General features: G+C 37.1%; 1 long non-coding RNA gene across 7 annotated transcripts; it reads left to right on the top strand.

Annotated features, from left to right (window-relative positions):
- The first annotated feature begins 361 nt into the window (after nucleotides 1-361).
- Nucleotides 362-20,440, top strand: LOC110221707 (uncharacterized). 7 transcript variants are annotated; one of them, XR_002328199.2, is made up of 5 exons: nucleotides 421-705; nucleotides 2,685-2,773; nucleotides 12,302-12,585; nucleotides 17,928-17,965; nucleotides 20,131-20,440. It is a non-coding gene; the product is annotated as an uncharacterized LOC110221707 (long non-coding RNA). The 7 variants fall into 7 exon arrangements; XR_013483031.1 differs by having other exon boundaries at nucleotides 363-705; nucleotides 12,302-18,228; XR_013483032.1 differs by having other exon boundaries at nucleotides 363-705; nucleotides 12,302-17,965.
- The last annotated feature ends 7,535 nt before the right edge of the window (nucleotides 20,441-27,975 follow it).

Below are 27,975 nucleotides of genomic sequence, written 5' to 3' on the forward strand. Positions count from 1 at the left end.
AACTCAGGAAGATGAGTAATCCTGACTCCAGCCCCTGCACTCTATCCACTGGGCCATCTCACTGCTCCTATAAATCAATAAACACCACTAATATACAAACTCTAATCTACTTTTTCAGAAAATCTCCTTTGAAATCTCCTTGTAAGGTGAAATTACATTTCTATTGAGTTTTCCTGAAAAGCTATCAACTTTAGTCAATTTCATAGAAAACTTGGCCTTCCTGCTTTATAGCTGCTAAGAGCAGGTGAAAACTAGAAATAAATCTATATGGGGCCTTATTTTCTTCAGTAGCTAGCTGCTTTGTGGTGGGGCATTTATACCGCTCTTTATCAGAGCTCTCAGGTGCCAACTGAGTACAAGCCACAAGAGGGAGGAAATGTCAAGATTTGGGCATTCTTACTACATACGGTTTGTATTTTTATCAACATACTTCAACTGCGGAAATGCTTACCCTTGAAGATAAGGAAAACAACCACTCACTTCATCAGGAAGACATATACAAAATTTCTATAAAAGCCTTGAACTTTTTGTAGCAGCTTCCTGCAAGCCACAAATGACAGTTCTACAATGTAAGGAGAGCAACTGAGATCTTTCAGCCTTGTTTTGTCGATAGATTCCTTTCTGCTCTGTTAACAACCCACTCAAGCCCTCTGACATGGGGCTAAAAGCCAGGGACATCACTATCGGTTATCATGGCTGCTTCAGGTATGACCGAATCACATTCTTTTATACATTAGACTTGATGGACATACATGGCTATACTTTCTACAATGAATTGGCAAACAACGAATGATCTCCCAGAGCCCAGGAGGCAAAGCTTCATCTTTACACTTGGGGTTTTTTAAGTTCAATTCTTTCTGATGAGAGATTTCATGAAAGACAGAAGTTGTCCACAGTTTGAACTAAAGTGTCTGGAACAACAAGCTATAATTAATAGGCACTTATTTTGACTGTCCCAGCTATGCTTCCAACAAAAAGAAAAATTAGTTTCTCCCTGAAGTACTTTCTCATTAAAATATGTCCTTAATACCAGGAGCTAATAACAGGCAGAAAACTAGCTGAAGTGAAGAAAATCCTAGAGTCAAAGAGGTTTGTTCTGGGGTTGGGGGAGGGGAGGAAGTGTTAAGTTCTATCATTTGTTATTTCTTTCTGGAAAACTTTCTTACTATACTGTTTAAATTGTGACCTGACAAAATAAAATATCGAAAGATAATGGGGGAGGGAGCTCATTTCAGATAATGAAACTGCATCCATAGTAATGGCAGGGAATTTGAATGTGATTCTAGAAACAAGAGTACTTCTAGATAGTTTAATGTACCTGTGAGATCAAGGAGTTGAATACTTCCTTAAGGGAAGAGATCACAGCCAGATGTGCCTGCCTAACCAATGTGAATCTTCTCTATGTCCTGTAAATTCTCCACAGGGATCACCCAGCATTTGGAAGGCCTTCTTCTCAGCCTCTTGGCATTGCATGGCCATTAATGGAGCACATGAGCTATCCATTGGCTATCCTGATTTACTTTTCCCCCCCAGTTACATATCTGTTGCCCTTAAATTACAGCAACTGCTTAAATCTCATTATTAAAAGTTTGATTCACACACAGTTAAATTGAAGGGCTATTCCAGAATTTATTATGCTTCAGGTGGATTTTTAAAAAGTGGGGGTAGTCATCATCATCTCAGACAAGGCATCAGTAAAAATAGACAAAGTTAAATGACAGAAGCAGGGAAACGGCATTATGCTTAAAGGCACCATAGATAATGTAATAATATCAATACATAATGCACCAAATGGCATCCAGTGTAAATAGTTGAAGGAAAAATACCATCAACTTATAGAGGAAAATAGACAACAAAACTACAATAGTTTGAGACCTTAATTGATTGTAACAGCTGGGAACCTTCTAGAACTAAACAAATCTAACAAAAGGATAAATAAGAAAGAAGTTAAGAACATGAGTAGAATTTCAGAAAAGTTAGTTTTGATGGCTCTTTGGTGATCACTGAATAGGAAAAGAAAGAAATATACATAGGACCTTTGCATAAACTGTCCATGTGCTAAGGCATAAAAACTTCATAAGTAAATGCAAAAGTGTTAAACATTCTTTATTGACCACAACAAAATGAAAACGATAATCAACAAGGGGGGATTTGAAGAAATAATTCAAACTTAGAGACTAAATAATTTAATCCTAAAGAATTGGTTGATCAAAGGCCATGTTTTAGAAACAATAGACAATTTCATCAAAGTTCAATGGCAACATTTTAATAGAAAGTTGGGGACCTAATGTGGTTAAGGTGTTAAGAATCAGATTACATTTTGTAAATTAATTAATCCTTCCTTTGTGACTATTCCTTTGTATATGTTTTCTCACCTAGTGGGGTTTAAGCTCTATGAGAGGAGAAAATGTCTTGCTTCTATATTTGTATCTTCAGTGCTTAAAACATTGCCTAGCACATTGTAAACACTCAGCAATTTTTTAAAAATTCATTTATAAACAACCAACCATTATTCATTAGCTAGGTGACTCCAAGAGCTGACTTCAAATCCTAACTTAGACACTTATTAGCTGTGTGACCCTGGACACATCATTTAACCTCTCAGACTCAGTTTTTTCCTATGCAAAATGAGATGATAAATCTCTATATGTGATGTAACTTATTAATCATTTATTATATTATAGGCACTGTGCCACGTACTGAAGATACAAAGTCAAAAATGAAACAGTCCCGGACATCAAGGAGCAAGTGGAAACAACATCATGGATAAAGGGTTAGAACTGGAATAAAGAAATCCTTAAATCCTGCCTCAGACACTTACTGGCTGAATGACCTTGGGCATACCACTTAACCTGTCTCAGTTTCCTCACCAGTAAAACAGGGATAAAAATAGCACCCATGTCATAGGGTTGTAGTGAACATCAAATGAGATAGCATATGTAAAGCACTAAGTAGTATGTCATTAAATTCAATAGCCTCTAAGCTTCCTTCTTCTCCCTAAATCTCTAATCCCCATGGAAAGAAGATTGTCCCAGTAGGAGGATAGGGAGGACCAAAAGCTAGAGAGAATTAATTTTAGGTTGGGGCATATTAATCCTGAAAGACATCAAGACCCTCAGTCAAGAGTTGTGAATTGTAAATTGACATAAGTACATTTTTCCCCCTGTTCATTAGTAGGAGAACGTGACCCAGGTTTATATGTGGAATATGTTGTATTGATTATTCCTGAATTTGCTTTATGGCAGAGTAAGTACTAGGGCAGTGGTTTGGAAAGTGGTCATGAGTGGAAAAAGTTTCAGAAGCCACAGCTTACTGGATAGAGTGCAGGTCCTGGAGTCAGCAAGACTCATTTCCCTGAGTTCAAATCTGGCCTCAGAGACTTACTAGCTGTTTGACCCTGGGCAAGTCACTTAACTCTGTTTGCCTCAGTTCTTCATCTGTAAAAAATGAGCTGGAGAAGGAAATGGCAAACCATTCCAGTATCTTTGCTAAGAAAACACCAAATGGGGTCAGGAAGAGTTGGACATGACTGAAAAATGACTGAATGAAAACAATAAAATGATTAACCACTTGGCCATAAACTATAGCCTTAGATGTTAAGATACTGCCCATGGTCATATAGTCAATGTGTGTATGAGGCAGGACTTGAACCTCGGTCTTGCTAATTCTAAGGTCAGCCCTCTATCCATTATACTCCATTGCTTCTCTGCCTTTCATTTAGTTAATAAATGAACAATGAATAAAATTGGCCTGAATTAAATTCATCACCAGTTAAACTGGAAACTCAAACCAACTCAAACTTGAACCTTGAATGCAAATAATGCCAACATCAGCAGGGAGGTCACATCTAATCAGTGATTATCATAACCCCTAACAATACACCAGTTGGATAAACATACCTAATTATTTACACACACCACAGAAAATTTGCATTTTTCTTTTTCTGTGAAAGAAACAAACACAAGAAATCCTGGTCATGTCATCACATCTTTTATGAGAGGCAATATCGTACGTTGAAAAGAACACTGGATTTAGGGTTGGTAGAGGTAGATTCAAACCTGTTTCCCTGGGCACCTGAATGACATTGAGCAAATTATTTAATCTCTCTGTGCTTCAGATTTTCACTTACAAAATGAAGAGATGGGACTAGTTGCCTTCTAAAGTCTTTTCTAACTCTTTATTTATGATCTTATGATTTCATTTTTGATCCATTTCTGTACCATGGAATTATCATTCCAATCTGTCCAAATATGAATTCTAGTTAAGACATTTTGACTTTTTCTCCTCCAGGCTACAATGTATAAAAACATTTTGGAAACTTTAAAGCTATGAACAAATATCAACTATACCAATAGTCATACATAAAGGCACTCTCACAGGGGAAACAATTCGTTTTCATTTACTCTATATTACATAGTAAATGTCTCTGTTATAAAACAGATGAACCCTGACTTAATAGCTACAGCCAACTACAGAATCATTAACTTCATTAGACTGAAATCTTCTTGGAACAGTTAAGATGATTGGCATTAAAGGCACATGCTAGAGAGGGCAGGATGCACATGATAATGGAATGAGTGGAATTATGTTCGTGTTTTTGCTAGAAAAAACAAGATACTCAAGATTTCCACTGGGACTAGGGTGGAAACTAACATGACATGAAATCTCAGGATAGTTGGTAGATGCTGACTGAGAAGTTCTTAGGCAGTTGAAGATTTAAGAAAATCAGCAAGATGACTATCTAAAATCTGACATTTTTTTTTAAATCTGACACTTTCAATGTATTTGCATGATCACATTTCCAGTAGCATTAAGAGGACACACAAAAGCTAGTTAGGAATTTGGATTCTTTGTTAGTAAGCCAATGCTTCATATTTATAACAAAACGGTAGATGAATTTAACATTTTGCTCTGATATTAATGGAATAAATATTCCCTCATTAAATGCTGAAGATAAGATGATGGATTTTTGTTTTGTTTAGCTTTGGTTTTTTGGTCTAGTAGAAATGTAATAGTGCAAGTAAATTGGGTTGGGGATCATAGATCATAGTGTTTAGAACAAGAAGGAATATTAGAGATCAGCTAGTCTAATCACTTCATTTTTATAGATGAGGAAACTGAAGCCAAGAAAGGGGAAGGAACTTTGCCCAAGGTCACACAGGTAATGAGTGGCAAAGTTTGAATTCAAACCCAGGCCTTTTAACTCCAAATCCAATTGCAATTCCAATTCTAGTGGAGCATCATCTTTTCTATTATGTGAAACATAAAGACATGTTTTTTTCTTTTTTTTATTTAGGCTATATAATTAGGTCAACAATTATGACAGTATCCTCAGTAATGTCTGTTTAATCAGCCTTTCTCTCTACTTGTCATTCTATTGATTACAGGGAAATTTTGATTTATTATAGAAGCAAATGGCAATTTATTTTTAATGTTTAGTCATGTATATATTTTAATGAAATCTTGTAAACTGATAGGCCATTTCCCATAAAAATCCAATAATATTATAGCCATTCCTTCATAACATTCTGGAATTCCTTATCATGCATGTCTGAACTGGGCTCTACCTTCCTTTTCAATTACTTCCAAAAATTTTAAAATAATTCTTGTTTATATTAATTGTAACTTCAAAAGGCATATTTATTCTTTTACATCCACATTAATTACCATGATCTATCTTTAACAAATGAGTACATAGACAGGTTTGGGGTTTTTTTTTTTTGTACATTGCATTCTGCTCCCGACATGCACTTTATCTCTCCACAGCAATATGTTTCTGCCTAATTCTCTTAACCACAACATTTAAAGTCTGGCAACTGTTATTTCCTAAATAATATTGATTATAATGCATAATTGTCTTTATATTCTGCCTTAAGTTCAAACTGTGTGCCAAAAATTATATCTGAGAATATTTCTCTTGAAATAAAACCATGAGAACCTTAAGCAGAAGACTGCCTTAGTGTCTGTTTCCCAACTCGTAGGCAGAACTCTAAAGCATCTGCATTTTCTTTGTCCAGTATGCCTTTTTTAACCCTCTATATTGGACCTCCAATGTGCCCTGAAGTCAGAGGGCTCCTACTAAATATCAGTCATTTAATAGTTTCTCAAGAACAAACCAACATTTCTTTGTATTTAAATAAAAGCCATAACCCTTGCTATTTCAATTGGACCATTTTCCTCCCCAAAAGCCTAAGTAATCCATATAATGGTAAAATCATATGCTGTTTAACTTTGATTAAGACTCAACCTTTTGCCATAAGGTGTTATTCAAAACCTCATCTCCAACTTCTGCAGGTTGTATAGTAATTGTTTGCTAAGGGAATTTCCTCATTGATTTCTAAGTCCACAGTGATGCCCTCTTTTGCTCTTAGGACAAAGACCGCCTTTTGAAGTCCCTTTTGTGTTTATTCAAAGCAGCACATATTCAGAGCAGAGAGAACTAAGGTATATATTCTCTTATAATTTAGATACCAGACAGCAGTTTTACCAAAATGTATTGAACATTAGGTTGCTAATGTTGTTGTTTCACCAACCCTTCACCCCAACTGTAGTGACACAAGTAGTGAAAAAAAATGAAATCTCTATTTTTTTAATGTTTACCAACTATATGCTGTTACCCACTGTAGATGAACGATGGAAATAAAATCTTTTGCCTTTAATAATAAGCAACAATTAGAGTATATGAAAAGTGATTTTTATGCATCAATATATCACCTGTAATCTATAAAATCAACTGAGAACCTACCACATGTTTTATTTTTTTATCTCCACAAAGAAGCTATTAACAAATGATGATCAATATTGGTTTGTAGTAGATTGACCATTTACATTTCTTATTGCAATGCATGATCCAAATGGAAATGATTGCTAATTTCTTTTCTCCATTACTCTAGGGTAGTCAAGCACCTTCAAATAATACTGAAATCAAACTTGTAGTTAAAACGACTCTGCTTGAAAAATTTCAAGGGTACTGACATTTACAGAGTAAATGATAGGGCAAAAGTAGTAGGTCTTATACCATCCAAAGTTTGGTAAGTTAAAGAAAATGAAGTAGTGCTAGAGGAAAGGACTTTCCCTTGGTGGGAAGAGGAAGGAGAGGAGAGGAGAGGAAACTCCTCCTTCTGTAATTATAGAAGACTCATACCCAAGGAGGAAAATTAGGAGTTCATCCAAGAAATGATACATTCTCCAAATTAACCTGATTGAAACATATAGAGTTTGATAGAAATTTTGTCTAATTATTAACTTATCAGGTCATTAATTTATAATATTATTAATTAAATAAATAATTGAATTATTTAGAATGTTTTCCAGTGAACGTATTACAAAATTTTTGTGACTTGTAAAGACATTCCTGAATGGAAATGACATCCTATATTTTCTCATTCCCTTATGCCAATTTTTTATATTCAAACTTTACTTTATTTCCTATCAAATAAATAGCACCTAAAACATTTTGACAAATAGGTCAAAATGTTTTGGGTTTTTTTTTTTACCTAACACAAATATGAACTGTGAGAGAATAAAGCATTAAATTAGGCAGAATTTCAATACCATCAGAGCCAGCTGACAGAGGAAATGCACCATAGCAAGACAAGATAGCTTATTTGACTGAGACAGAAATTAATCTTTGACATGAATGGAACTTTTCAGGAATTATTGCCTGAAGCATTTAACCAGGAAATCCTGGAACCATTTCTCTTTGACAGCATTAAAACTGTTAAATACAGGGAGAAAGAATGAGAATTCAGGAATATAAAAGTTTCCTTTCTCTAAAAGAGAACCCAATTATGCATGATACTAATCTAAATATCAGCATTAACCCATTAAACCAAGTGAGCTACTTCCCCAAATTGCACTCCTACTCACAATTTAAATATCCAGAGGGCATTTGCTATTCCCATGCTCTGGAACGTGCCCTGTGACCATACACTTCTAACATTATAACTCCTAAATCCCTACCAGTGAACTTTCCGTTAAAAATAGACCAATTAACTCTTAGAAAAGGCATTTTAGTAATATGTGACAATAAGTATAGACATTATACATTATCCTTCCCTATAATATGGGATATATATAATAATATATAATTAGGATCTATATCTATATCTATATATCTATATATATCCTTCTCCCACTAAAACACATGATATCCATGTGGAATGTGGGCACCAACTTAGAGTATAGTGGTAATAAGGCACACATGTAGATAATACATGTGGCCAAGGCAACTTACAACTTAACTACTGCAGGGCCACAATGTTCCTTCTCCCTATGTGTAGTGTTCATGTGATATGTAGGGTTGATTCTTCTTCAAAACATAATTCTCAATATGTAAGGCTAGCTCTCTTACAAGTCTACACTGGGTGCCTTTTCTGCTACCAGAGTTCATACCCTTGGAAGTTGATTCTTCCCTTGAATAATTGCCTTTCTATACCCAAGTCCATCTGGAGTGAGAGTCTCTGCTTTCTGCAGCATGCAATGTCTCCTACTGGTCAAGTAATTTTCCTTCAGCTCTATATTGCCAATGTGGAAAAAGGGACTCTCTCCCTTAAAGGGATCTCCTCCATATGCAGCTTCTAACTTGTGCTCAGATTACCAAATTTTCAAACTGCTGAATGAGTCAATTTTTTTTTTATTGGCCCAAGGGGTATGATTGAATCTTTCAGTTACTAGTTATTTCCTGGGTAGCATGATTTACCTTTATCTAATGACCAAGTTAAATTTTTCAAATTTATTTTAAAAAACTTGTATTGTGGAGCTGTAGGAAACTCCTTAACACCTCCTTATACTCATAGAAGTTTATAGAAACTAAAATATCAATTTAGAAACTAAAATTTCAGTTTAGAAACTAAGATACCAATAAACATCTGTGAAATATTTCCATGCTTCTCTGACCCAGCCAAGAAAGCAACTCTGCTATTTAAGTACAAGAAATAGCCCCTAGTGGCCAGCAGATAAAAAGGTATTTATTTGTGAGAGTAAGTGGCTAAGGAGAGAAGATTAATTTTTACTGTTATTTCTAAAAGTGGCTCTGGTTAAAATCTGAGAATTGGCATAACATAATATGATTTATATATATATATATATATATATATATATATATATATATATTATATATATAGTTTCCTATGAATGACTAGAGATTTAATTTGTATAAAACTATAAAGATGAAACACAACATGGATAAATGTTGAGTATTATTGTTAGGTCCAACTTCCAGCACTAAATCTTTGTCAGTGGCAGAAGTTCTCCACAACAAATTTCAACAGCCACTATTCTGGGATTTAAATGGAGATTAAATAGATTTTTACTGTCAGTAGCCTGATGGAAATGCAATGCAATCCAGTGACAGTGAACACAAAAAACTTGGATTATGTTGAAAGTTGTTATAAGAATTTTCATTTGTTCAGAGCAGGGCCAACCTAAGTAAAACCATCAAGTAGATCAAATTTGGTTTTGTGTGTGTGTGTGTGTGTGTGTATCCACATCCCTTATCAGTGCTCTTTTCTTTCCTCTTAGTTTTCCATCTCTTCCCCCAGACACATACCTCTGCGCCTATGTTATAGCACATTCTTTCAGTTCTGTTTTTTTTTTTTAGTCATCACATCAAAGTCAACTTATACTCACACCCTTTGTCTAAATATGCTCCTTCTTACTGCCCTACAAGAGATACAGTTCTTAAGAGTTACAAGCATCATTTTGCCATGTAGGGATGTAAACAATTTAACCTTATTGAATACCATGTTTTGTTTTGTTTTGTTTCCTGTTTACCTTTTTATGCTTCTTTTGAGTCTTGTATTGAAGATCAAATTTTCTGTTCAGCTCTGGTCTTCTCATCAGGAAAATTTGAAAGTCCCCTATTTCATTGAATAGCCATCTTTTCTCCTGAAAGATTATGCTCAGTTTTGCTAGATAGTTGATTCTTAGTTGTAATCCAAGCTCTTTTGCTTTCCAGAATATCATATTCTAAGCCCTCTGATCCTTTAATGTAGAAGCTGCTAATTCCTATGTAATCCTGCTTGTGGTTCCTTGATATTTGAATTGTTTCTTTCTGGTTGCTTGTAGTATTTTTTTTCCTCGACCTGATAGTTCTGAAATTTGGCTACAATATTTCTTGGAGTTTTCATTTTGGGATCTCTTTCAGGAGGCTGATGAGTGGTTTTTTTCAATGACTATGTTGCCCTCTGGTTCTAGGATATCAGGACAGTTTTCCTTGATAATTTCTTGAAAGACGCCATCCAGGCTCTTTTTTTTTTATCATGGTTTTAAGCTAGTCCAATGATTCTTAAATTATCTCTACTGGATCCAAATCAGTTTTTTTTTCCAATGAAGTATGTTAGATTTTCTTCTATTATTTTCTTCTTTTGATTTTATTTGCCTGATTCTTGATGTTTCATATAGTCATTAGCAATTATTTTTTTCAGTAAGCTTTTGTACCTCCTCTTCCATTGGCCAATTTTACTTTTTATTTTATTTTATTACTATTTACTTTTATTTTCTTCTGTGGATTTTTTTTTCCATTTGGCCAATTCTAATTTTTAAAGAGTTGTTTTCTTCAATCAATTTTTTGTGCTTCCTTTTTCAAGCTGTTAACATTTTTTTCCATAATTCTCTTTCATAACTCTTATTTCTTTTCCCAATTTTTTCTTCTACCTCTCATATTGATTTTTGAAATCCTTTTTGAGCTCTTACCAGAGGACTTTTTGAGCTTCAGACCAATTCATATTACCCTATGAGGCTTTGCACATAGGCATTTTGACATTGTTGTCCTCTCCTTAGTTGGTGTTTTGATCCAGATAAAGCAGCAAGGTATAGCATATTCCAAGCAAGTCAAACTACCGACACCACCAGCATCTTGACCTCTATCTCCCCAAGGAACTAGGCCACATCCACACAGTAATATATAGCAGAGATAGGATTTCAACCTAGGTCTTCCTGACTTTAAGACTAACCATATTTGCTTTTGTCTAAGTCATTCCTTCTAATATTTCTCTTGACCTTTATATCTGTGTATCTTATATTAATGTATCTATTTTTATCATTTGGCTTTCCCCCTCATGTTTCATTTGTCTTAATCCCTTATGCTTTCATATTTAGTTTTTGTGTACTCTTTTATATTTTCCCACTTCTCATCTTTTGGCTCTTCATGTTGGATGGAAACTATTTTCCTCACCCATTTATCTAGAATGTTTCTACTATGATCAGATTCTAGTGTGATGTACATCACTGCATAAGCCATTCAAAAATCGAAAGGTACAATGGTCTAACAGAAAGACCCTGGGGCTGAGATACAAGATACAGTCTCAGCATTGCTGGCTAGCTTTGCAAATGAGGCAAATCACTTACCTCTCGATGACACAATGTTATCCTATTTAAATGAGGATAGAGAGGGTACAATTATTGTCAGAGTAAGGAGATTATAGACATAAGAGCACTAGAGAAATGTAAGGTGTTGAAATGAATTGCCATTGTAAAGATTCCCTAAACACCAACCAAAAGACTTGTAACATCTGCCAGTGGATAAAGAAGGCAACATTAAATTTTATTTAAAAAGGAATTCCACACGTCCTACAATATAGTCTGGTCTGCCTGTCTGAGGAACAGCTGACAAAAAGAGCAGGGACTAGTAGGGAGAAGCACAGGGGGTATGGAGAGCAGTGTTCTGATATACTCTCTGCAAGAAGTTCTATTATTTCTGGATTTTAGTTTTTCAAAAGAGTCATTTCTGGGATCCAGTAAGTAATGATTCCATGCATGGACTTCATTATTGTATATGTCTAACACTGGCAAACATTTACTTCCACAAATGAAAACCCCACTGTGTAATTTCATTTAATAAGAAACTGAAATAATTTTTGGGACTCTGTGTGTGTATATGCGTGTGTGTGTGTGTGTGTGTGTGTGTGAGTGTGTATATACACACACATATACGGATGGACTCTACATATATACATATATATACACTGTGATAGTCATATATTCAGAAAATTTTTTAAAAATAGAAAAAATATTTTGGAAATAATTTAATTTTCAGTAGTATACAATATTTTCCCACAATGTTCCCAAGCCATTTAGCATTTAACTCAATTTCTCTTTTTGGTAGTTCTCATTTTAAAATTGTATTGCTTTATACAAATCAATTTTAACCACAAAAACACTTGCAATGTGATGGAAATAATAAAGAAGTTTTATGTTGCCTTCTAGGGAATACTTCCAAATTAAAAATGAATGAATATACTTAGAAATTAGTTTCTATTATTGAAAATAAGTGAATGACAATGCTATTTTTTCCCCTTAGCATGCGGCGACATGAGATTTTTGTGCTGATTCCCCTGTGGAGGAAACAAGGAAAAGAGAAGCATAGAGTTCCGAATTCATGTACTGTTTCCATTTCTCATGAGATGGTGACCAATTTTTGTTTCATTGTGCAACTGATTGAGTAATTCTGAAAAACAAAGACACTGGCAAGTTCCATTGACCTCTAGAATAAAGGCATTGCATTTTGCGGAAAATCAACTTTGAAAGTTAAACTTTTCATTGCCTCTAAGCCAACTATTAGATGTATTGCAGAAATAGATTTTGGTAGGTGTTGTGTATTTTTAAATGCTGAAGAAAGATAACTCATAAAATGATGTTTTAAAACATATTCATGCTGCTAAATATTCCCTAAATTCTTGATATAATAAATAGTTGTCCAAAATATTTAACACTGGTATTATATTAACAAAAATTATAATGGCAATAATACTAATTTGCATGCATATAGTGATTGATGGTTACAGAGTCCTCCATAAAATTTCTACTTTTATGCCTAATAATGGTGTGAGCATGACCTTGGGTTCTCCAAGGCTATGCTAGTGGGGCACAATCTCTAGCAGGTCTTACCATGCAGAAAATCTTTAAGAATTGGTTGGAGGGATGGCATTTCTGTCTGTTATCTGGAGACCAGCCAATTACTGAAACTTTGATTTTTTGCTCTAGAATTATTTTATCTAAAAGAAAGGAAATTAATACTGTTTTTGGACTATTCCAGAACTTTTATTTTTTTTATTTCTATATTGAGCCCATCAAAAAAAAAAAAGAACGCTATCATGAATAGATCTGTAACTCATTTGGTATTTTAAAGAGAGATTATGCTATTACAGTTATGTTCATGTTATACAGCCTCAATCCGTATTTAGAATTCTAAATGATGAACAATATCATGATCACATTTTAAAGGACCTAGTAACTTCTTGGAATTTTAGAGCTGGCCAGGACTTTAAAGATCATCATTAATACTTGGTTAGAGGTACAGGTGATTCCAATTGTGCTATCTTGTGTATTATATAGATACATAGATCAGGAATGTGTGTGTGTGTGTGTGTGTGTGTGTGTGTGTGTGTGTGTGAGAGAGAGAGAGAGAGAGAGAGAGAGAGAGAGAGAGAGAGAGAGAGACAGAGAGAGAGAGAGACAGAGACAGAGAGACAAAGAGACACAGACAGAGAAAGAGAAGATGACCTCCTTGGCAGTCTGGTGAAGCCTATGGACCCAGAATAACATTTTTAAATGCATGAAAAAAAAATACAAAGGAAACCAACTATATTGAATTACAATTCTAGTAACTGTAAATATGTAAAATGTGTATGTGTGGTTTTAAGTTCTTTCAGTAAGGCAAAATTTCTGATAGTTCTCTTCAAGTTGGAAACACTATTTGAATCTTGGCATCATGAATCCAGGATGAAGAACCTTTGATTGACTTGATGAAGTTACAGGGAAGTTCATCTCCCTGCTGTGACGGCTGTTGTGACTGGCCCCTTGTTGAGGGGATTTCAGACATCAACTTAATTCCCAGCTTTTGGGGATGAACTGATTGATTTGGGCCATTGTGGATGAATTGGTGATATTTTGGGTTTCAGCTATAGCAGGTCTAAATCCTCCCTTCTCCCTCTGGAAGGCTGGATGGATCCCAGAATCCTCTAGGAACTCAACGTTGCTTACTAAATGTCCTTTCCTCCGAGGATACTAGGATTCACAAGCTCCCACTACTTTGTCACCTCGTTCCCTTTTCCTGTTGCTTGAGTGCACATGTAACACTCACTGTCCCCTGCTGCTACCGTCTCTAGGACTGCAGTCAGGAGGAGGAATGATGAGTGGGTCTCTGGAGTGGGGATGGTGGTAATATGTTAATGGACCAGAATTACCCATCTGCCTAACCCAGGTAACATCTGTTCTTGTGTCTCAGTGCTTCCTGGATCTCTCTAAAAGAGAAATAGGACAGCCATAAGGCTGACAGTTTGTTCACTTTTATGGAGTGGCTCTGACCTCTAAGAGCCTGAGCCAATAAAACCACCCCCAAATTCAACCATAACAGTATAAACCAATCAATTCACCCCCAATTAAGAGACTCAAAGACAGGTCTTCAGCCTTCTCAACAATGTGCCAGAAGACATCTTGACACACTGTCTGGGAAGATGTACCCTCCTATAGCTTCAATGTACTTGATCAGGGAATTTGTCCAACAATCTTCTACACCTAAATCATACATCTCAGAGTTGTAAAGGCTTTCAGGAGTTAACCATCCTCCATTCAATTCTTATTCTGATGTCTCATTGCGGAGCAGAGGTGACCATAGGAATGCAGAAAGTATGAATAAGGTATACCAGGGTGTGCTACCCTGTGCTGTATACACACCAGTGGAAGTAACCCTGGGGTTTTGAAGCTATGCCAGTAGGGTAAAAGCTCCAAAAGCTCTCTTTAACCTGGGAACACTTTCAGTCCAGGCTTCATTCACAATGTATTACATGTCTGTCATCTAAAGTTCAGTCTAAGGTTAGAAAGACTCATTACCAGAAAGATGGTATGTTTCTTCAGGCCTTAAAAACTGATTAAACCATCTATTAAATCTTGGAAACGTGATCTGTACTGGTAAAGGGAGTATAAAATTAGAGATAAAACTAGAGATAGTTTGAAATATTGGAGAACTAATAATGAGACATTTATAGTTTAATATATCAATGGATCTGTTATCTCATCCATTTGAACCCTCCCTGTATTGTTATAACAATCCATCAATGCCATCCTATGTTCTCCCAAATAATTTTCAGAGGGGACCTGGGCAGGTGGCACATTCCTGTAATCTCAGATACCAGGAAGGCTAAGATTGGTGGATCACTTGAGCTTGAGGATTCTCAACTGCAATAAGTCAAATGGGTATTCATACTAAATCCAGCACCAATATGGTGAGCACCTAGGAGGGCGGGACAAGCAGGCTGCTTAAAGAAAGGTGAACCAGTCAGTCAATCAATCAACATTACTAAGTGCCAACCATAAGCCAAGTATTGTGTAAAGCTCTGGGGATACAAAAAGGGGGAAAAAAATAGTTTCTGCCCTCAAGGAACTTGGAATCTAATGGAGGAGACATTACAAACAAACAAATACAAATAAGCTATATACAGGATAGGTCAATTTGTTGTTGCTGTCATTGAGTCATTTTTAGTCATGTCTGACTCTTCATGACCCCATTTGGGGCTTCTTGGCAGAGATACCAGAGCAATTTGCCATTTCCTTTTCCAGCTCATTTTACAGATGAAGAAACTGAGGCAAACAGGGTTAAGTGACTTGCCTAGGGTTGCAGAGATAGTAAGTGCCTGAGGCTGGATTTGAACTCAACTATTCCTGACTCTAGGCCCAGCACTCTATTCACTTCACCACCTAGCTGCCCCAATAAGCGGGGTGTGTGGGGTGTTCAAGGAGGACTGACTGCCACCTGTAGTGTAGAGGCTTGGTCCTTTTCAGGGCTGCTCATCCACCTTTGGTGTCTACCTGGCCCTCAACTCTCACCTGTAGCTCCAAGAAGCTGTAGCATGTGCAGCAGCCACACCCTAGCAACCTGGGCAGACAGTTTAAACCAGGTTGAAGGTAACAGGCCTCATACCCACTGGTGAGGTAGGGGGGTGTCTACTCCAAGTATGTGAAGACTTGCCCCAGAAGAATGGGCAGATGAGAAAATTTGTTCCAATGGCCAAGAAGGCAGCTGAAGCAGGCACCATGGAGTTCTCAGAGTTACATCCCTGGCCAGCACCAGTCCTCTTGACTTTCACCAGTCATCTTGACTTTTGTCCTGCCACTGAACTTAGATGACTCTGGAAGAGAGAGTGAAGCTGCTGACTGTACAACTCTGCCTCACTCAAATCCAATTAAATCACCCTGTGATGTCATTGCTTCTCTTAAAAAACAAACAACAAACAACAATGTGGAATGAGTAGGACTGGAGGGTAGACCAGTAAACCCCTCCAAAAGCTTTCCTTTATAGATAGCAGGACCTAGACTCTCTACTAACCCTTCACTGTCTGCAGCTCTGCTTGGGTTGAAGGTTTGAACCCCCACAAATATGATACCCCCTGGTATCCCTTTCTACAATTTCCTTCCCTATTAGATTGCAAGCTCCTTTTGGGCAGGGACTATTTTTCCTATTTGTATCCCCAGTGCTTAGCAAAGTGCCTGGTACTTAATAAATGTTTATTGAATTGAATTGAATAGGAAATAATGAAAAGAGAGAACACACTAGAATTAAGACGGGTTATGAAAGGCTTCCGGTAGAAGATGAGGTTAAAGAAAGCAAGGGAAGCCAGAAGGCAGAGATGAGAAAGAAAAGCATTCCAGGCATGGGATTCAGCCAGAGAAAATAACTGAAGCCAAGAGACGGAGTATCTTTTCTTTCTTTCTTTTTTTTTTTTTTGTGGAGTAACCAAAAGGCCAGTGTCACTGGATTGAAGAGTATGAAACAGAGGGGAGGGGAGGGATGGAGGAGAAGAAGGTATTAAAAGACTAGAAAGAGGACAATGAAGGACACTGAATGGCAAGTAGAGCATTTTAAATTTGAACCTAGAAGTGATAGGGAGCTACTGCAGTTTATTGAGTAAGGGGTGGCATGGTCCGACCCATGCTTTAGGAAAATCACTTTAGTTGCTGAATGGAGGATGGATTGGAGGAAGAAGAGACTTGAGGCAAACAGACCCATCAGCAGGTTATTGCAATAGTCTAGGTATGAGGTGATAAGGGCCTACACAAGAGTGGTGGCAGTATCAGAGGAGAGAAAGGGATGTATTCTTGAGGTGTTACAAAGGTGAAACCAGTCCAGGTCAGAAGCAAAACAATCAAAGCTCTGTGCCTATCAGCAATGAGATTGGGCCTGAGTGATCACTCCACTTTTAGCCCAGGTGAGATATGTAGACCCAAGGAAGAATTTTCAGAGAGGTACCCAATATTCTAGAAGCATTCCTCTGCACTTTTTGTTTTTTGTTTTACATTATGTGCGCACTAGGAGACACTAAGACTGTCCATCTTTCATGTCTTCAGTTTGCTAAGTGACATCTTCATTCTCCTTGATCATGCATTTCCTCAATGATATCTCATAAAAACTTCTTGCACATAGTTCATCATTGAAAATATGTTGTAGTCTATTTGTTCCCACAATGCATCACTCCAATACCTTGTAGGTCACCTAAAACTCTGACTCTTCAGAGACTATTAGTGTTCCAAGATTTGCAGCCATACAACATGACCAAGGGAACATTTGTGTGAAAATAATTTGTGTGTATGTGTGTGTGTGTGTGTATGCACACATGCCAGAAAACAGTTTGATATTACTGAAACAACTACATGTTTCCCCAAATGCAATTCATCCTACTGTTTTTCTCCTATTCATTTCTGTGCCCAAACCACTGTCCATCTACAGTGTGTGTTCCAGATCAATGGACTGATCTATTAACTCAATGAAACAGTCTTCCAACTGCCCATTGTAGTCTGGACAATATGTGATTTGGTCAATTTAATTTTTCCTTTATGGATAATTAGGTTGATTGCCTTTTGGTAATTATGGATCTTACTAAATCCTGTAATATTTAAAGATTTAATGAAATTAACACAATATCATTTATCAGCAGGAACATCTGGAAGAGCTTATACCATCTAAACAGAGGTGAGGACCTGTGAAGACCCTTAGATAGCCTGTGGCTTTCAATCCAGTTGCAATAAGCAGAGACTATGCTGCACATTCTGGTATGAAGTGGACACTCAAGGAGTTCCTGATGGCCTTGAACACTGCTGTGTTCACAGCAGTGTTATGGCACAACCATAACATATTTTATGCTGTTTCCTTCTCCTGGTCTCTTGCCCTGGGAAGGGAAAGTATCACCATTTCTTCTGTTCCAAGTTTTTGCCTTCTTGCCTGATCAGTCCAAGGTACAGGAAGGCCTCTCCCTCAGGTCATGATACTACAGACTGAAAATCTCTCTAAAGGTTTCACTTAATGATTGATTTAGTAACATCCTCTATCCCAGTGATTCTGAACCTCTGTAGGTTATCATCCAAACTCCCTTCCTCATTCCCCAAACCTACTACCTGATTCCTTATTCCCATAGCCCTCAACCCATTTACCCCAAAGTCCCAACCAAATACTACCCACTTTAATCAATGTGACCTCTGGAATGTCTTCTCCACAGGCAACAAACTTGTCTTCGATCTGAAATCTTTTCCTTCCCCACTCCTTTCATCTTCTGGTTCTCATTGAAACCTGACTCCCTTCCGATGACACAACCTCCTTCACCACATTTTCCAGCACTGAATGCACTTTCACTCGTTCCACTTGACTTTATGATAAAGGTAGGGGGATTAAAAACTCCTTGCTCCCCAAGAACACTTCCATGTTCTTGCCCTATACCATCACTTAGTAACTTCTCCTTCTTTGAAGTACATACAATCCACATCTGCCCTCCCAATCCCTCCAATCAAAATCCTGGTATCTGTTATCTACAGATTTCCAGGATACTCTTCTTCCTTCCTCAATTCATTTAGTATCTGGCTCATAATCTTTCTCTCCTCTTCAACTCCTTCTCTCATACTAGGGGATTTCAACATAATTATTGATACTCCCTCAAACACCCTAACTTTCCAGTTCCTCAACCTACTCATTTCTCATGACTTACTCTTCCATCCCACCTTAGTCACATACAAAGATGACCATACTCTTGATTTTGCCATCACCTACAATGCACAATCTCCATGTTCAAGGACTCTGAAATGCCATTATTTGCTCACAATCTATTGGATTTCTACTTTTCCTTTTGCCTTCCGATACCAAAGCCTATTCTGAGTCCATACCATGACCTCCAATCCCTTGACCCCTTATTTCTCTTTCAGGCTATCACCTCTGTAGTAGCTACATGCTCCTCTTTCCCCCATGTTGATCCCTTGGTGAACCAATTCAATTCTACAGTGCCATCTTCTTTTGAGTTCCTTTCTCTCCAGAATTGTGCTTTGCCAAGCCTCAGCCTTAGATGTCTCCCACAATCCCGTCTTTACTCCTACACACATGCTACTGAACAAAAGCAGAGAAAGAAAATCACACAGCTCTTCTGATTGGGTCCACTAAAATTTATGTTATACAAACTCAACTTGTCCCTCACTGCTGCTGGGAAATCCTTTTATACCTTCCTTATCAACTCTCTATACCACTTGCCATAGCAGTTATTCCAAACCTCCTCTGACTCCCTCTCTGCACCCATTCAGCGAAGAACAGCCTCATGTATTATAAGCTGCCTCATATTTTACTGAAAAAATAGATGTTCACCAGGAGGTCTCTCTCTTCTCACCTCCTCCTCAAATCATATCATTCCAATGCCTTCTACAACTTTCTCCTTCACCTCTGAAGAACAAGAAAAGGTGACCCCCACCCTTTCTCAAGACAAATTTCTCTACCGGCAAAAATGATCCCATTCCATCCTGTCTCTACCTGTGTACTGACTGGTTTCCTATTGCCTACAAACATGTCCATGTGTTCTCCATCCTCACAAAAATTTCCTTAAATTCTTCCATCCCCATTATCATCCCATATATCTCTCTGTGTCTTGTGGCTAAACTCCTTGAGAAGGCATCCACAATAGGTGCCTCTATATCCTCTCCTCCTACTCTCTTCTTAACTCTCTCTCCTCAACATTCAACAGAACCTCTTCTGTCCAAACTTATCCATGATCTCTTATTTGCTAAATCCAGTGGCTTTTTCTCAACCCTCACCCTTCTTGACCTTTCTGCAGTCTTTGACACTGATAATTACCTTCTCCTTGAAACACTCTTTTCTGCTTCCAGGAGCCAAGATGGCAGAGTGAAAAGGTAGTTGCTCTCACTCTCCCCTATCTATCTCTGAAAACCCAGAAAATATCACCCCAGAAAAAAACCCTGGAACACCTGAACTAGAACAAAGACAATGAGCAGCAGTGCAGGAGCCCAGCAAACAGGTCTCCCAGTGCCTCAGCAAAAATAAGGGAGGCAGAACTACAAGGGGCCCCAGGCTTATAAGTACCCTGTGGCATTCATCTGAAAGGAGGTGAAGAAAACAACCTAAAGGCTTCCTAAAGCCCCGGCCTTGCTGATTCCAACCCAACACCAGGTGAGCTGTAGGAGCCCTGAGCCTCCAATTGTGAAGAAATCCTGAAGCCCAGGTGGTAGAAGGCAAACACCAACACCTGGACCTCCGAGTGCCTCAGTGAGGGGGGGGGAACCGGTGGAAACCAGCTCAGAAAACCACCAGGAGCCTCGGCACTCCACCACAAAGGAATCTCCCAGTGCATTAGCAGAAATGAGGGAGACAACACTGCAGGGGGCCCCAGGCAGATAAACACCCTGCAGCACCCATCTAAAAGGAGCTGAAGAAAGCTAAAGGAAAGGAAAAGCAGGCAACCTAGAATTGCCTGAAAGTTCCAGCCTTGCTGATTCCAGCCCAACACAGGTAAGCTGCCAGAAACCTACAGCCTCCAATTCCAGCATAAGAGGCCCCAGCACACAAAGCCAGTGACCAAGACCTAGGCTCCCAACACAAGAAGCTTGGGTCAGTACCCTCTGTTCCCCAGCAGGAGAGCTCAATCTCTTTAAAGGCCAGGGAATAAAGAAACACCATGAGTAAAAAGAAACTACCATAGATTCATATTATGAGAAGAGTGAAGATCAAGACAGAAATTCTGAAGAGGACAACATTGTCAACAAACCCACATCTGCAACAACAAAAGGGAATATGAACTGGTCTGAAGCCCAAAAAGCCTTCTTAGAAGAGCTCAAGAAGGATTTTAATAGTCAAATGAGAGAGGTAAAAGAGTCCTTCAAAAATACAATTGGCCAATTGGAAAAAAAATACACTGAAGAAAACAAGTCCCTAAAAAACACAATTGGCCAATTGAAGAAGGAAGTACAAAAACTAACAGAAGAAAACAATCTGTTAAAAACTAGAATTGGACAAATGGAAACTAATGTCTCTATGAGAGAGCAAGAATCAGTCAAACAGAAACAAAAAAATGAAAAAATAGATGAAAATGTAAAATACCTCATCAGTAAAACAACCACCTGGAAAATCGACTCAGGAGAGACAATTTAAAAATTATTGGACTACCTGAAAATCATGATGAAAAAAAGAGCCTGGACAGTATCTTTCAGGAAATCATAAAGGAAAACTGCCCGAAGTCCTAGAACCAGAAGGGAAAATAACCATAGAAAGAATCCACATCACCACCTGAAAGAGATCCCAAATTGACAATGCCAAGGAATATAATAGCAAAATTCCAAAATTACCAGATGAAAGAGAAGGTGCTGCAAGCAGCCAGAAAGAAACAATTTAAATATCATGGAACCACAGTCAGGATTACACAGGACCTTGCAGCTTCTACATTAAAAGACCACAGGGCATGGAACATGATATTCCATAAGGCAAAGGAGCTTGGAATGCAGCCAAGGATCAATTACCCAGCAAAAATGAGCATCATTTTTCAAGGAGAGGTGGATATTCAACAAATAGGAGACTTCCAAACTTTCCTGATAAAAAGACCAGAGCTCAACAAAAAATTTGATCTTCAAGTACAGGACTCAAGAAGGACTTAAAAAGGTAAATGGGACAGAAAGATACAATATGTTGTTAATAAGGGGGGGGCTGTTTAAACCCCTACAAGGGAATATGAGACTTGCAACCCTTGAGAACTGTATTGTTATTACACCTTGTTAAAGGAGTATACATAAAGAGGGTGGATATTAGTTGACTTTGATGTAATGATAAAAAAAATCTAATCAAGTGGGTTAAATGGATCCAAATAAGTGGATCAATCTGATCTTAGAAAATGTACTGAGAAAGGAGGAGGCAGACAAGGGTAAATTACATTACAGGAAAAGACACAAAATCCTATTACAGCAGAGGGAAAGAAGGGAGGGGGAGAGCATTGTTTGAACCTTACTCTCATCAGATTTGGCTCAAGAAGGGCATAATATAATCAGTTAGGTATAGAAATCTAACTTGCCCTATAGGCAGTAGGAGGGAAAAGGGGAAAGAAAAGGGGGGGGGAGAAGGGAGGGAAGAAGCAGTAAGACTAAAGGGGAAGAAAAGGGAAAGGGATAATAAAAGGGGGAGGGACTGAAGGAGGGTGGTCAAAAGCAAAACACTAGTGAAGGGGGAAAGGAAAAAGGAGAAAGAAAAGCATAAATGGGGGAAAAGGATGGAGAAAAAGACACAGATAGTAATCATAACTGTGAATGTGAATGGGATGAACTCTCCCATAAAATGGAAACGGATTGCAGAATGGATTAAAAACCATAATCCTACAATATGTTGTTTACAGGAAACACATTTGAAAAAGAGTGACACATACAGGGTAAAGGTAAAAGGCTGGAGCAGAATATATTATGCATCAACTGAAGCAAAAAAAGCAGGGGTAGCAATCCTGATCTCAGACAAAGCAAAAGCAAAAATAGATCTAATCAAAAGAGATAAGGAAGGAAACTACATCCTGCTAAAAGGCACCATAGACAATGAAGTAATATCATTACTAAACATATATGCACCAAATGGTATAGCATCCAAATTCTTACAGGAGAAGTTCAGGGAGTTACAGGAAGAAATAGACAGCAAAACTATACTAGTGGGGGACCTGAACCTCCCCTCTCGCACTAGATAAGTCTAACCACAAAATAAACAAGAAAGAAGTTAAGGAGGTGAATAGAACATTAGAAAAGTTAGGTATGATAGACCTCTGGAGAAAACTGAATGGGGATAGAAAGGAATATACTTTTTTCTCGCAGTACATGGCACATACACAAAAATTGACCATGTACTAGGGCATAAAAACCTCACAATCCAATGCAGAAAGGCAGAAATATTAAATGCATCCTTTTCAGATCATGATGCAATAAAAATTATATGTAATAAAGGGCCATGGAAAGATAGACTAAAAAATAATTGGAAACTAAATAATCTAATCCTAAAAAATGATTGGGTCAAACAACAAATCATAGAAACAATCAATAATTTCATTCAAGAGAATGACAATAATGAGACAACATACCAAAACTATGGGATGCAGCAAAGCAGTTCTTAGGGGAAGTTTTATATCTCTAAATGCTTACATAAATAAAATAGAAAAAGAGGAGATTAATGAATTGGGCATACAACTAAAAAAACTAGAAAAAGAACAAATTAAAAATCCTCAACTAAACACCAAATTAGAAATATTGAAAACCAAAGGAAAAATTAAAAAATTGAAATTAAGAAAACTATTGAACTAATAAATAAAACTAAGAGCTGGTTTTATGAAAAAACAATAAAATAGATAAACCTTTGGTTAATTTAATTAAAAAAAAAGAAAGAAAAACCAAATTACTAGTATCAAGAATGAAAAGGGAAGCTACCACCAAGGAAGAGGAAATTAAAACAATAATTAGGAATTATTTTGCCCAACTATATGCCAACAAATTTGACAATCTTAGTGAAATGGATACATATTTACAAAAATATAAATTGCCCAGATTAACGAAGAGGAAGTAAAATACTTAAATAACCCCATCTCAGAAAAAGAAATTGAACAAGCCATTGATGAACTCCCTAGGAAAAAATCTCCAGGGCCAGATGGATTTACATGCGAATTCTATCAAACATTTAAAGAACAATTAATTCCAATACTATATAGACTATTTGGGAAAATAGGTGAAGAAGGAGTCTTACCAAATTCTTTTTATGATACAAATATGGTGTTGATACCTAAACCAGGAAGAGTCAAAATAGAGAAAGAAAATTATAGACCAATTTCTCTAATGAATATAGATGCAAAAATTTTAAACAAAATACTAGCAAGTAGATTGCAGCAACTTATCACAAGAATAATACACTATGACCAGGTAGGATTTATACCAGGAATGCAGGGTTGGTTCAATATTAGGAAAACTATCAGCATCATTGAGCATATCAACACAAAACCAACAGAAACCACATGATCATCTCAATAGATGCAGAAAAAGCTTTTGATAAAATACAACACCCATTCCTATTAAAAACACTAGAAAGCATAGGTATAAATGGAGTCTTCCTTAAAATAATAAATAGCATATATCTAAAACCTTCAGCAAGCATTATATGTAATGGGGACAGGCTAGAAGCATTTCCAATAAGATCGGGGTGAAACAAGGATGTCCATTATCACCACTGTTATTCAATATTGTACTGGAAACCTTAGCTTTAGCAATAAGAGAAGAAAAAGAAATTGAAGGCATTAGAATAGGCAAAGAAGAAACAAAGCTATCACTCTTTGCAGATGACATGATGATATACTTAGAGAATCCTAGAGAATCAAGTAAAAAACTACTTGAAATAATAAACAACTTTAGCAAAGTTGCAGGCTATAAAATAAACCCACATAAATCATCAGCATTTCTATATATTACCAACAAAGCCCAACAGCAAGAGATAGAAAGAGAAATCCCATTTAAACTTACTGTAGACATTATAAAATATTTAGGAGTCTACCTCCCGAAACAAACCCAGGAACTCTATGAACACAATTACAAAACACTTTTCACACAAATAAAATCAGATCTAAATAATTGGAAAAACATCAGTTGCTCATGGGTAGGCCGAGCTAATATAATAAAAATGACAATCCTACCTAAGCTAATTTACTTATTCAGTGCCATACCAATCAAACTACCAAAAAATTATTTTATAGAGTTAGAAAAAATAATAACAAGATTCATTTGGAAAAACAAAAGGTCCAGAATATCAAAGGAACTAATGAAAAGAAATGCAGGGGAAGGTGGCCTAGCAATTCCAGATCTTAAATTGTATTATAAAGCAGCAATCATCAAAACTGCTTGGTACTGGCTAAGAAATAGGGAGGTGGATCAGTGGAATAGGTTAAATATGCAAGACACAGTAGTCAATGACTATAGTAATCTATTATTTGATAAACCCAAAGACCCCAGCTTCTGGGATAAGAACCCACTCTTTGAAAAAAACTGCTGGGAAAACTGGAAAAGAGTATGGCAGAAACTAGGCATAGACCCAAATCTCACACCATATACCAAAATAAAGTCAAAATGGGTTCATGACTTAGATATAAAGGCTGATACCATAAGTAAACTGGGAGAACAAGGAATAGTTTACCTATCAGATCTATGGAGAACAGAAGAATTCATGACCAAACAGGAGATAGAGAACATTATGAAAAGCAAAATGGATAATTTTGATTACATTAAATTGAAAAGTTTTTGCACAAAGCCAATGCAACTAAGATTAGAAGGAAGGTAGAAAATTGGGAAAGAATTTTTACAACCAGTCTCTCTGATAAAGGCCTCATTTCTAAAATATATAGAGAATTAAGACAAATTTATAAGAACACAAGCCATTCCCCAATTGATAAATGGTCAAAGGATATGAACAGACAGTTCTCAGATGAAGAAATTAAAGCCATCTATAGTCATATGAAAAAATGCTCTAAATCGTTATTGATTAGAGAAATGCAAATCAAAACAACTCTGAGGTACCACATCACACCTATCAGATTGGCCAACATGACAAAACAGGAAAATGATAAATGTTGGAGAAGATGTGGGAAAATTGGAACACTAATACATTGTTGGTGGAGTTGTGAAATGATCCAACCATTTTGGAGAACAATTTGGAACTATGCCCAAAGGGCTACAAAAATGTGCATACCCTTTTGATCCAGCAATAGCACTTCTAGGGCTATATCCCAAAGAGATCAAACAAATGGGAAAAGGACCCACATGTACAAAAATATTCATAGCAGCTCTTTTTGTGGTGGCAAAGAATTGGAAATTGAGAGGATGCCCATCAATTGGGGAATGGCTGAGCAAGTTGTGGTATATGAATGTAATGGAATACTATTGTGCTATAAGAAATGATGAACAGGCTGACTTCAGAAAAACCTGGAAAGACTTATATGGTCTGATGCTGAGTGAAGTGAGCAGAACCAAGAGGACTTTGTACACAATAACAGCCATGTTATGCAATGACTAATATTGTTAAACTGAACCCTTCTCAGCATTACAAGGATCTAAGACATCTCCAGAGGCCTCAGGATGGAAAATGCTGTCCACATCCAAAGAAAGAACTATGGAAGTCGAATCGCTATCACTTATTTTTACCTTCTGTTGAGTTTTGTTTCATCTTTCTGATGGTTCCTCCTATTGGTTTTCATTTTTACTTACAACTTCACTAATGTGAAAATATGTTTAATGGGTATGTAAATGTAAAGCCTATATCAGATTGTGCACTGTCTTGGGGAGGGTGGGGGGGAGGAAGGGGAGAAAAATTTTCAACTCAAAAGCATATGGAAGTGATTGTTGATAAATCAAAATAAATTAATAAAAAAAAAAGAAACACTCTTTTTTTCTTTGTTTTTGGGACACCATAGTTTCTTGGTTCTCCTCCTATATACCTGACTCCTCAGTGTCTTTTGCTGAATCCTCATCAGGTCACAACCACTAACTGTCCTGGGTCCTCTTCTTTTTGTCCTCTTTACTACATCTCTTGGCAATCTTATCCCATGGATTCAAATGTCATTTCTATACTAATGGTACTCAAATTTCCTTACCCAGCCTTACCCCCTCTGCTGTCTTATATCTCTTTCTTTTAGATATCTCAAATTGGATGCCCACTAGACATTTTAAATTTAACATGTCCAAAACTGAACTCATTATCTTTTCCTCTAATCCTCTTCCTCTCCAAACATCCCTGCTACTGCCTAGAGCACCACCACCCTCCCAGTATCCCAGGATACAACCTATGTGCCATCCTCGACTCCTAACCATGTCTCAACCCCAACATCCAATCTGTGGCCAAAGCCTGTGGATCTCACCTTTCCAATATCTTTCAAATAAGCCTCCTTGTCCCAATACTACCACCAAAATGGTACATTCCTAAGCTATCACAATAGCTTGTTTGCCTGCCTCAAGTGTCTCCCCACTCCAATCCATCCTCTACTTAGATGCCAAAGTGATTTTCCTAAAGAACAAGTCCAATCATGTGTCCTTCCTATTCAACAATTTTCAGTAGACTCCATTACCTCCAAGATCAAACAATTATCTATTTGACATTTAAAGCTCTTCATAACATACCACTTACCTTTCCAGTGTTCTTATACCTTTCCTCCCCTCCCCAACCCTACCCTTTGATCTGGTGACACTGACCTCCTTACTCTTCCTGAAACATGACATTCCATCTCTCAGCTTCTGACTTTTTTTTTCTGGCTGTCCCTATACCTGAAATTTTCTCCTTCTTCATCTCCACCTCCTAGATTCAATGGCTTCCTTCAAGTCTCAACTGAAGTCCCACCTTCTCTGATTCCCCCTTAATTCTAGTGCCTTCGCTAGGTTGATTGTATCCATCTTGTCCTGTATGTACATAGTTGTTTACATGTTATCTCCCCCATTAGACTGTGAGCCCCTAGAAAGGTAGGACTGTCTTTTGCCTTTCTTTGTATCTCCAGCATGTAGCACAGTACCTGATATACAGCAGGTGCTTAATAAATGTTTGTTGACTGACTAATTGACTTTATAATTTCCAAAATGCCTTCTTAGACATTCTCATTTATTCTTACAACAAAATCTGGTGAGATAGGGAGGTAGGGATTATTGTTCCCATTTAACAGATTAAAAAAAAACAAC

Source organism: Phascolarctos cinereus, unplaced genomic scaffold (genome assembly GCF_003287225.1).
Source record: "Phascolarctos cinereus isolate Bilbo 61053 unplaced genomic scaffold, phaCin_HiC Scaffold_726;HRSCAF=1367, whole genome shotgun sequence".
In the NCBI taxonomy this organism is placed as follows: Eukaryota; Metazoa; Chordata; class Mammalia; order Diprotodontia; family Phascolarctidae; genus Phascolarctos; species Phascolarctos cinereus.